The sequence below is a fragment of the Marmota monax genome, unplaced genomic scaffold (genome assembly GCF_021218885.2).
Source record: "Marmota monax isolate L192 unplaced genomic scaffold, Marmota_monax_Labrador192_F-V1.1 WCK01_AAM20220418_F8-fsc00064, whole genome shotgun sequence".
NCBI classification, from domain to species: domain Eukaryota; kingdom Metazoa; phylum Chordata; class Mammalia; order Rodentia; family Sciuridae; genus Marmota; species Marmota monax.
The window spans coordinates 1,370,638-1,382,380 of record NW_026694542.1 but is presented as its reverse complement, the minus strand read 5'-3'; the positions used below and the strand labels follow the sequence as shown (position 1 = coordinate 1,382,380).

General features: G+C 43.6%; 1 long non-coding RNA gene across 1 annotated transcript; it reads right to left on the bottom strand.

Moving 5' to 3' along the window:
* Positions 1 to 9,550: 9,550 nt before the first annotated feature.
* On the bottom strand, positions 9,551 to 11,350 carry LOC131423255 (uncharacterized). Its single transcript, XR_009224561.1, has 3 exons — positions 11,006 to 11,350; positions 9,931 to 10,110; positions 9,551 to 9,697 (listed from the first exon to the last, which is right to left on the bottom strand). It is a non-coding gene; the product is annotated as an uncharacterized LOC131423255 (long non-coding RNA).
* Between the last annotated feature and the right edge of the window lie 393 nt (positions 11,351 to 11,743).

Here is an 11,743-nt window from a genome sequence, read left to right as displayed (position 1 = left end):
ATCGGATGAACTGACCTCTAGGCGTCAGCCTCCTGTTTTAGGTTGGTACCACTGCAATTGGATCATACCCGTCACTGACTACCGGTCCAGCATACAGCTATACTTGTGGATAGGCCTTTGTACCAGTGGGGGGGTGAGGTTCTTTGCCTCACCTCTGTTGGCCCCCAAATTTTAGACCATCACTAGTAGAGGAGGATGCAAAATGCCATGACATTAAGCCAATTGAGGGCTCCTTTGAAAAATTGTACCACCGGTGACATCATCAGCAAAAATACTCCAGCACTACCACAATTCGCTGTACCAACAGATAGTTCACAATGCATACAGGTGAGCTCACAATGTGTCCAGGCAAGTTCTGCAAGCAGTTCAGTGATGGCTATTGTAGAAGCTGTAGATTGGTTTTATCTTTGACTTCACCAGCACTGGGATGAAGATAGGAATTCTGGCAATAATGGCTAAAGAAAAAATTATGTAACATTACAGAAGGCACTGCTTCAGGCGTTAACATTCGGGGTGAATTTGGATCTGATGGACCTTTTAGGATATCAAATAAAGGTCCCAACTCTCCTGTTGGTATACCTAAATAAGGCCTTATCCAATTTATGTCTCCTAATAACTTTTGAAAGTCATTAAGTGATTTGAGTTGATCTACTCGTATTTGAATTTTTGGTGGACGGACCATGGTTGAGGATAATAGAACTCCTAAATAATTAATTGGAAAATTTAATTGTACTTTATCTATTGCTATCTCTAGATTATAATTTTTAATAAGTTTGTAAGTGTGGCATAACATTCTAGCAATGTGTTTTTATCTTTGTGTGCTAATAATACATCATCCATATAGTGAAATATTTGTAGTTCAGGATTTTGATTTCTAAGTGGCTGGATTACTTTGTTAACATAAATTTGACACATAGTTGGGCTGTTAGCCATCCCTTGAGGGAGTACTTTCCATTCATATCTCTGATCAGGACCTTCATGATTCAGTGCAGGGATAGTAAATGCAAAACGTGGACTATCCTCAGGGTGAATTGGAATTGAAAAAAAACAATCTTTAATATCTATAACTAAAACATACCAGGTTTTTGGCAAAGCAGACAACTGAGGAATCCCTGATTGAGCAGGTCCCATAATAACCATCTCATTATTAATGGCTCTTAAATCTTGCAATAATCTCCATTTACCAGATTTCTTTTTGATGACAAAAATGGGAGTATTATGGGGAGATACAGAAGGTTGTATATGTCCTTCTGCTAATTGTTGTTTGACCAGGTCATGGGCTGCTTGTATCTTTTCTTTAGTCAGGGGCCACTGAGGAACCCATACTGGTCTTTCTGATTTCCAAGTAATTTTTATTGTCTCAGTGGCCCTTTCTGAAAATCCAACCCATGTCTTTCTGTTCCTTGATCTATTTGTATTGGTGCTGCTATACCTTGTTCTTGTTTTTCTAATCTTTTTCCTTTCCTAAAACCTTGTCTAGTCATAATAGTGGGTGCATTTTGGTTGATGTTATTTGTTAATGTCAAACCTAATTGATCTAGGACATCTCGTCCCCATAAATTTACGGGAAGATGATCCAATACATATGGCTGTATAGTTCCTTCACATCCTTCAGGATCCTTCCAATCTAATACCATTGCACTTCTATGGGGATTAGTCGCCACTCCTAGGCCTCGAAGCGTTTGAGTGGCTTGTTGTAATGGCCAATGTTTTGGCCATTCTTGACGAGAGATGATGCTAAGGTCTGCACCTGTATCCAGTAGCCCATTAAATTCATATCCTTGAATATTTAGTTTTAGCATGGGGCGAGAATCTAAATTTAAAGAAAGCATAGCCCAATCTACACCTGTGGAGCCTAATCCCTTGGAACCTCTTTCTACAGTACGACTGGAAAATTTATCATGTAGGCTGGGTATTATTAGTAACTGTGCTATTCTATCTCCTGGTGAAATTACTGATATACCCTTTGGAGAACTGGCTATAATTTTTATTTCACCTTCATAATCGGGATCAATTACCCCAGGACTTATCATAAGTCCTTTTAGAGTAGAAGAGCTGCGTCCCAATAATAAGCCTACTGTTCCTTTGGGAAGAGGTCCTTTCACCCCTGTGGGAATGATTTGAACTCCCATCTCTGGAGTTAGTACTGCTCTGGCGGAGGCGCAGATGTCCAACCCTGCGCTCCCTCTGGTTTGTCTGATGAGGGATCTGATGGACAATGTGTCCTGGGCACTACCCTGATGGGGTTGCTGGGTTCCTCCAGTGCTCCGTATATTTGTGGTTTTGGGCCCTGGAGCATTGGGCCCCCCTGTCCATTTTTTGGCAATGGAGCCCGATGCCTTTCTCCATGATATCGTGGATAAACACCTGGTCCTTGTTCGTTTTTTGATAATGGAGTACCCTCTATGGTGGTTTGAGAACGGCATTCATTAGCCCAATGTCTCCCTCTACGGCATCGTGGGCAAATACCTGGTATTCTACTCCTTTGATACCTAGTTTTGTTAAACCCTCCTCCAATGGGGCAATTCCTTTTAAAATGTCCTGTTTGTTCACAATTGTAGCATGTTCTTGGCCTGGCATCTAAAGCCTGTTTTACTGCAGCTGCCACAATTTGCCCTTGTTCATTAATGTCTCTGGCATCTAAAGCCTATTTTACTGCAGCTGCCACGACTTGCTCTTGTTCATTAATGTCTCTACATAATTTAATATATGTGTTTAAATCTTCATGTTTCCATGGTCTAATGATATCTCTGCACCAACGATTCACTTGCTCATAAGCCAGGTGTTTTAGTAATGGCATTGCTTGTTCTGTATTCCCAAAAACTCTGGTAGCTGTTTGAATAAGCCTATCTACAAATTCAGCATAAGGTTCATTAGCTCCTTGTATTACCTTAGATAATTGACCTTGTAAACCTCCATGTCCTTGTAAAGTCTTCCATGCCTTAATTGCATCTGCAGCAATTTGTGCATATACACCAGGATCATATGCAATTTGTTGCTGCTGATCCTCATAAGGTCCCTTTCCTAACAACATATCTAGATTTCTCTGAGGATAACCAGCTGCTGCATTTCGCCTAGCCGTCTCCTTGCAAAATTCCTCATTGGCAACCTTCCATAACAGGTATTGTCCTCCATTTAGCACAGCTTTACACATATTAGCCCAATCTGCTGGCGTCATGTTCAAGTTGTTAATGGATTCGACCATGCTTACAGTGAAGGGTGCTTGAGGACCATAGGTTGTTACAGCCTCTTTTAGCTGCTTCACTGTTTTGAAATTTAAAACTTGGTAAAATCGCTGCCCTCCTGCCTCAAATACAGGGCATGTTAATATTTGAGATCTTGTCTCAGGATCCCAACTATCAACTGCGGGGGTTGGGGGCCTCCCAGCATATGGAGGTGGCGCTGTTGGTTGGACACTTACGCCCTCTGGTGATAGAAAGGTGTTAGTAGCAGTCTCCTGTAGAGGTGGTGCTGTTGGTTGGACACTTACACCCTCTGGTCTGCCAGCAAGGCAGACCGCCACTGAACTGGAACTTGAAGACACCATCTGGCCTCTTTGGGCACTGAATCAACTGGCAAAGTACTGGCTGAGGTGAGGATTCTGACTGGCCTGGCTCTCAGGGGAAATTGGGTTGCTGGTCTACAACGGCAGCCAGGAGGAAGAATGCAGGAGACCCTCTGGTCCACCCCTTAGAGCCCCAATGTCCTCGGATGAAGGTCAATGGAAGACTATGAAATCTGATTTAGATTTCTAATGGCCCAGACCCTTTGTGGAAAAAGATGTGAAGATAGAAGGGAGACCAGCAGAGTAGAGGAGGGGGATGGAGAAGGAAGGAGGAGGAAGTATTAGGGAACAAATCTACAAAATGATGCTAAGTCCATGTTCTAATATACCACAAGGAGGGACTGGGGCTCATACATAAGTAGAGGGCTCGCCTAGCTTGCTTGAGGCACTGAGTTCGATCCTTAGCACCCCATAAAAATAAAATAAAGGTATTGTGTCCACCTACAACTAAAACGTAAATGTTGAAAAAAAAAATACCACAATAGATTCCACTTATGTGCATAATTATAATACACTAATTCATAATAGCAGGGTGCAGTGGCACATGCCTATGATCCCAGTGGCTTGGGAGGCTGAAGCAGGTGGATTGAAAGTTCAAAGCCAGCCTCAGCAAGTTAGTGAGGCTCTAAGCATCTTAGTGAGATTCTTTCTCAAAATAAAATAGGTAAATAAAAAGGGCTGGCAGGGCTGGGGATATAGCTCAGTTGGTAGAGTGCTTGCCTCACATGCATAAGGACCTGGTTTCAATCCTCAGCACCACAAAAAGAATTAAATTAAATTAAAAATAGAATAAAATAAAAACATTAAAAGGGCTGGGGATGTGTCTCCGTGGTAAAGTGGCCCTGGGTTCAATCCCCAGTACCAAAATAAATAAATAAGAATAATAATAGGAGGGAGCTCAGAAGAGAGCAAACAGGTCAGGGGAAGGAGGTGCAGAGGGAAAGGGAAGAGACTGGGGAATGAGATTGATCGGATTATGTGCTTGCACAATTATGGCAATAATCAATCCTACTATCCAGTATTATTATAATGCACCAATAAAAAAAAAATTGGAGTCATTCCATGAGGCAAGGATTCCTGAGCCAGATGAATGCATTTAGTGATGCAAAGTTGTGCCCAAAACCTGGGTGATTCCATCCCGTGCATTGCCCTTGTGGCCTCCACTTCATGCTTGGATTTTCCTGGTCTCCATTTCCCACCCACTCTGCTTTCCCCTCTGCTGGCCCCAGCTACCTCCACACAGGCCGTTGACCACTACAGCCTCAGGAAGACTGCCTGACCAGCAGCCCCACACTGCAGAAGTCCAGTCCCCAGTAACACACCTGCATGCGCGTCTCTGCTTCTCCAAATGAATTCTGACTAATAGAGTTGTTTCAACTTGATTATTTTAATGCACTAAAACTTGCCCACGACTGGGATCTGCATATTTGATGATGTCTTTCTGCGACCTGTACAGGGGATCAATAGCTTGATCAGGTAGAGAACTTGAGCAATAACTTCCCCTTCTCCTTGGCATCTAATGTTGCAGACAAATTTAAAACCAACTTGCCTTTTCTTCTTCAGTCTTGGAAACAGTTTCTCTTAATACCCAGATGCTGTTAACATCTTTGTTTAATCATGCAAATTGGTAATTTCAGATATTTACATTCATGTTTCTATTTATGTTGTTGTTGTTTTGATCCTGGGGATTGAACCCAGTGGCATTTTGCCACTGAGCTACACCCCAGCCCCATTTTTATTATTATTATTATTTTTTAGTTTGAGACAGAATCTTGCTAGTTGCTGAGGCTGGCCTCAAATCTGCCATCCTCCTGCTTCAGCCTCCTGAGTATTTGGAATTACAGGTGTGCACTGCTGCACCTGGTGATGTTGCTAGTTTTTAATTTTGCCTGACACCGTGTGAGCTTTCTCTTCCACAGGTTCAGATCTTCAGTTTGACAACATTTTCCATTGTATATTTGAATATTTTAAGGATCTGTTTCCCCACTTTTTTTGTCCTTTACCCTTTATTCTAAGTGCCTTTTCTCATGACTACTCTCAACATCACTACTTCATTTTCACCGTTCTACAATTATCTTTCTCCTTAATTCATCTTCCCTAATTATGCCAGCTGCTATTTCACCATATTACTCTTGTCTTTTTATCTCCTTTTTAATTTTTTATTTCATAGACTCCACAATAACTTTAATTTCCCTGAAAGGAGGCAAAGTATTTATAATTCCCTAGTGCGAATCTTCAAAGGAAAGTTCCTCACCTATCTTTTGTACTTTGTGTTAATTTCCTCCATTTCAGTTACAGGGTTTTCCCCTCTATGTTTATATATTATTTGCTGTTTGGCTTATTTGTTTGGTTTTGGTTTTTGAGACAGGGTCTTGCTGTCTATGTTGCCTGTGTTACCCAGGATGACCTTGAACTCATCAATCTACTGCCTCAGCCTCCCCAGTAGCTGGGACTACAGGCTTACACCTCTGTGCCTGGTCTCCTGTGTTTGTTTTTTTATTCACTTATGTCTTTGAGAGAAGGCAGTTATATAATCTAATTACCCATCCCATTCATCTGGTTATGTTTTGGTTTCTCTCCTTGGCTTTTGTTCAGGAAGATTGGATAGGATGGATCTCTACGGTCTGTTTAATCTTTCACCAAGGAAGGTGAATGCTGGGATCTTGGACAATAAATATTGGGAATTTATTCCCTGTGACCCACTTGGGGAGTGTTTGCTACCTAATGGCAAAAATGCTCACAATTTTTGTTCTTTTGATTCAAGATGAACCTGATAAGAAACAAAGTCAAAAGAAACTTGAGAACTTCCTATTTGATGGGTATGTTAGTTATCTATTGCTATGTGTTAAATTATCCAGTAACAGAGTGGCTTAACATTAAAATATATATGTGATATATTTTAATAAAGTATATCAATTGTAGATGTACACAATACCTTTATTTAATTTATTTTACTCTTTTAGGTGGTGCTGAGGCTCAAACCCAATGCCTCACACATGCTAGGCAAATGCTCCACCACTGAGCCACAGCTCTAGCCCTTCCCAGAACATTTTTATTTGACAGCTTCTATGGGGTCAGGTGTGGCTAACCTGGGTCTTCTATCCTCTCTCACACAGAGCTGCAATCAAGATGTTGGCCAGAATCACAGTTGTCTCAGACTCAACTGGGATAGAATCTGCTTCCACCCTCATCCACAAGGTTATTGGGAAGATTCATTTCCTTACAGAGCTGTTGAACTGAAGGCCTCCCTTAACCCCTTGTCATGCAAACCTTTCCACAGGGCAGCTCACAACAAGGCAGCTGGCTTCCTCTGAGCAAGGAATGTGAGTCAGAGGGAGAAAGTAGAGTAAAGAAAGACAGAAGTCACTGTCTAACCAAACCTCAGAAGTTATGTCTCATCAGTAACCTATTTGTGGCTTTTTTTTTTTTTTGTCTGTTTGTTTTTGGTATGGGGATTGAACTCAGGGGCATTCAACCACTGAGCCACATCCCCAGCCCTATTTTGTATTTTATTTAGAGACAGGGTCTCACTGAGTTGCTTAGTGACTCACTTTTGCTGAGGCTGGCTTTGAACTCATGATCCTCCTGTCTCAGCCTCCCAAGCTGCTGGGATTACAGGTGTGCGCCACCAAACCCATCACCTATTCTATTCTTTAAGGATAAGTCAATACGTCCAGTCCACAATGGAGATTACACAGGGCTGGAGCAGGAGGTGGGCATTTCCAGGAGCTCTTTTAAAGCTGCCTCCTACAGTGGCCCATCCCATACTCTTTCCTACTTCCCTCACCTCAGAACTCTTCTTATCAGGAGCAAGGTCAGAGGAAAAAGCATGGTCCTATGTGGCTTTTCAGGCTCTCCTCACTTATTCTTCCACATTGGTAAGGAACGTGCTCATGGGAATGTTTTAAGCTTCTCAGGAGACCTACCTGACTTCTGGTCCAACTTTGCAAATCGGATAGATATAAGCAAAACTCTTAAAAATTGCATCCAAGTGGGTACAGTGGCACATACCTGCAGTAACTGCTACATGGGAGGCTGAGGCAGGATTGCTTGAGCCCAGAAGTTTTGAAACCAGCCTGGGAAATAGTGAGACCCTGTCTCAAAAAAGGGTGGGTGGGACTGGGAGTGTTGCTTAGGGATAGAGTACTTGGCCTAGCATGTACAAGGAACTGGGCTTGATCCCCAGTACCACAAAGAAGGAAAGAAGGAAGGAAGGAAGGGAGGGAGGGAGGGAGGGAGGAGAAGAAGAAGGAAGAAAGGAAGGATGGGAGGGAGGAGAAAGATTTTTTAACTGGGCATACTACTATTCAGAAGAAAACTACATTTCCCAGCCTCCCTTGCTGTTGTATGGCCATGTGACTAGGTTCTGGCCAATTAGATATTTAACAGAGTATTCTCCAGCAATACTGGAAAACTTTTAACTCTTTCAACCTCTTTTCTAGGTAACATATAGATGCAACCCTTTGGGATCATGAACATAAGGACCCTATCAGGTATTGTGGGAATTTGCTAGAAGAATCCAAGTTCCTGAGGATTTTGAGGGGTAGACTTACCTTTCCACTTTGTACCACTTTCCTCTTTGTACATGGGACAGAAATAAATTTTTGTCTTGAGCAATTTTTAATATAAATTTTATACCACTTATAGCTAAGCCTAAATATTACTAAATAATTTGTGTGTGTGTGCTGGGGATTGAACTCTGTGCCCCGTACATGCTAAGCATACCTTCTACCACTGGGTTACATCCACAGCTCCTTGCATTTAACTAAATATAGTGTGGATTTAGAAATTGAGAAAGGCATGGTTCCACTCTTCTTCATAAACCTGGAGAAATTGAGAATGACTGCCACAGGAAAAAGTCTTTCAAGTGTACTTTGAGACCGGGTTGGGAGGAGGTTTGACTTTGTACGTGTTCAACGTTAAAAAAAAAAAAAAAAAGTCAGTGTCCACAGTAGGAAATTCCAAGTAAAATTATAGGATCCACAGCATTCACTCTCCAATTTAGTTGCCTCAATTATAAAGGGAATCACAGAGAGTTAGGGGTAGGGAAGCAGACTTCTCCCCATTTATCTTGTTTCCAAGGATTACTGCCCCTACTCAGAGCTATTAAAAGGTCCTTTTAAGAGACACCAAAAATAAAGTGGCACTGGCATCTATCAGGGAGCCCATTTAATACCACTCCTAGGAGCGGAACCTGTTTTAATTTGCTCAAGTCAAGTCAAGCCCTGTTTTTATATAGACTAGGAAATGGAAACCTCTGAGAAAAAATATTTTAAAATATAAATGTGAATCTAAAGGCAAGAAAGCCCAAACCAAAAGGAAGTTGTGTTAGGGTGTACTGAGGCACAACTGAACAGAGTCTAGGGAAAACACAGATGCTTTGGGGCTTGGATCTACTAAAAGTCAGGATGGGGAAATCAAGTTTTTTTTGTTCCTTAAAAAAAATGTGGTCACTTGTGGGGGCAGTGAAGGGGGTGCAGTATTTTGCTGTGACATTTCCATTCACTCCTGGCATGTGATCTCTCCTGACCATGAGAATTTGTCAGCAGAGACTGGGGTTGTACAAATTCTCATGATCAGGAGAGATCACATGCCAGGGGTGAATGGAAACGTCACAACAAATTCTTACCATGTGTGAGGCCCTGGGATCAACCCCAACACACACACACACACTCACACACACACACATACACTCAGACACACACACACACAGAGTTTGTTGGTAGTAAAAATCAGCATCAGTATCTAGTGCGTCAACATCAGGGCTATTGATGATGAGTGGGGAATAGGAGGGAGCCTGGCTGAACACAAGGGAGGGGAGCCCAGAGGGTGTGGCCCTATTGTTTCCCACATGTTCACAGGGGCACAGTAGCACACAGTTGTAGTCCCAACAACTCAGTAGACTGATGCAGGATGATCATAAATTTTTTTTTCTTTAAAGAGAGAGAGAGAGAATTTTTTTTAATATTTATTTTTTAGTTTTTTTGGCGGACACAACATCTTTGTTTGTATGTGGTGCTGAGGATCGAACCCGGGCCGCACGCATGCCAGGCGAGCGCGCTACCGCTTGAGCCACATCCCCAGCCCAGAGGATCATAAATTTGAAGCCAGCCTCAGCAACTTTGCCAGACCCTGTCTCAAAAATAAAATTTAAAAAGGAAAAAAAAAATCATACAGTGCCTCCAAGGCCAATGTACTTGGTAAGATGCATACAGCCGTATATAGGTGACTGTATGACCAGTGTGATTCTGCAATCTGTACAATCAGAAAAATGAGAAATTATACCCCAATTGATTCAAATGTATGAATTGCCAAGATCATTGTAATGTCAGGTGTAGCTAATAAAAAAAAAAAAAGATACATACAGCCATTCTGGGCCATTCTGTTAGTATCATAAATGATGAACCTTCTGCTGGTCAAATGATCCATGTATGTACACACTTCAGGAAGTTTCTGATTTCGTAAGTCTTTTTCAGCATGGGCACTTCCTCTTTAGAGTGAGAGGGTAGGTAGGTTGTAGAACTTGGCAATAAAATCCACATTCCCTTGGGAGAAAAGTCGTATATTTAATCAGGGATGGCTGTTCTGAAAATGGATTTAACATTATGTTCCAGTGTGTTCTACCAGGGTAACAGCTCTTTGTTACCGTGTGTGTGTGTGTGTGTGTGTGTGTGTGTGTGTGTGTTAAAGCCACCAGGCTGCTGCCACAAACCCCTGGAAGGCTGCTTTTGTTCCTTGCTCACTTTCCCTTTAAGGGCTTAGTGTTTCAGCTGGCAGAGTTCCAAGTGCCCTCTGGACTAACTGGCACAAGGTGAGAATTTTCCAACTTGGAAGAGAAAGAGCCTATTCACCAGGGAAGGCTCTTCAAGGTAATTGCTGGGTGAGTTTCTCGCCACTGCCTTTGGCAATCTTCAGGGACAAACCCCTCTCCCTGTTAGGAGGAGCTGGAAACCCAGCGATGGAGGGAAAACAGATTTGCTGAGACCTTTGAAACCAGTGACCTTCAGAGAAGAGCAAGTAGAGGAAAGGCCAGGGCAGGCAAAGGCAGCTGACATTTCCCTCCCCAGCAAGGCAACAGCTTGGCCTCACTGGCTGTTCCCATTCCTCCCAGTCTCTAAAGAGCTCTGGCTTGGGGGCTTATTGAGGAGCCCCCTCAAAGGGAGAGCGGCATAGGCCTGTGCCAGCCATTCGTGAGCAAGCCTCCTGTCCTGGTCTGGGGGATGGGGGGCTCCAAGAAGAGGCCATGTGTGTCTGGGGTGGGGAGTTGGGGAGAGCAAGGAACAACGGAGAAGAGAGAAGGCAGACCTCTGAGTCACCTCCTCCCACCCTGGCAAGGGACGAGGGTGCCAAGCAAATGGGTGGCAGGCTGACAAGCAGCAGGAAAGCATCAAACTGAATTGTAGTTTTCTGCACCCCCCCCCCCCACACACACACACACACCGGCTCTGTTCTGGAACCTTCAGTACAGTCCTGCTGCTCGCTGTAGCCTTGAACGTGGGGCATGCATTCTTTCTGGGAAGAGGCAGATGTAGTGGCCTGTGGATGGTAGGTGGGGAACAGGAGGGGGGAGAGGAGCCCCCAGTGGGCGTGGTCCCGCTGTTTCCCAGTCCTGGAGAAAGGCAGAAGGGAGAGGACAGCCACAGGTGTCTCCAGCGGAGAAGTGGCGCTCAAAGCCAAGCTGAAGGGCAGCCCTTAAGAGGGCTCCCAGGCTGGGGGTGAAGGCAGGGCTGCCTGTCTCTCAAGCACGTGTCTTAATTATCTGGACAGGCGTGTCCCTCCTCCTGCCCCTGGTCAGGGCTCTGGAACATCTGGAATTAGTGCCCACGAGTGGCTGGCCCCTGTTTTTGGTAGGAGGAACTTGGCAAGAGCCCTAAATACATGAGGTTGGAGCAGGCTCTCTGGGTTTGGCTCTGTTTACTAGTGTATGACCTTGAACAACTTATTCAGATTCTCTGTACCTCAGTCTCAGCTGCAAAAGCAAGACAATGATGAGACTTTCTTGGAAAGGTTACTTACAGGGGGTTAGTGAAAGCCCGGGTGGCCTCACCTTGGTGTCTTGCTGCGTGGTTTGGCTGAAACACCACCAGAGCCACACTGTTGGGTCAGCAGTGGAAGTGGTTTTGAGAGTTGCTGGGAAACCTAGATTGGCCAAAATGGAACAAATCATGTCAAACTCAT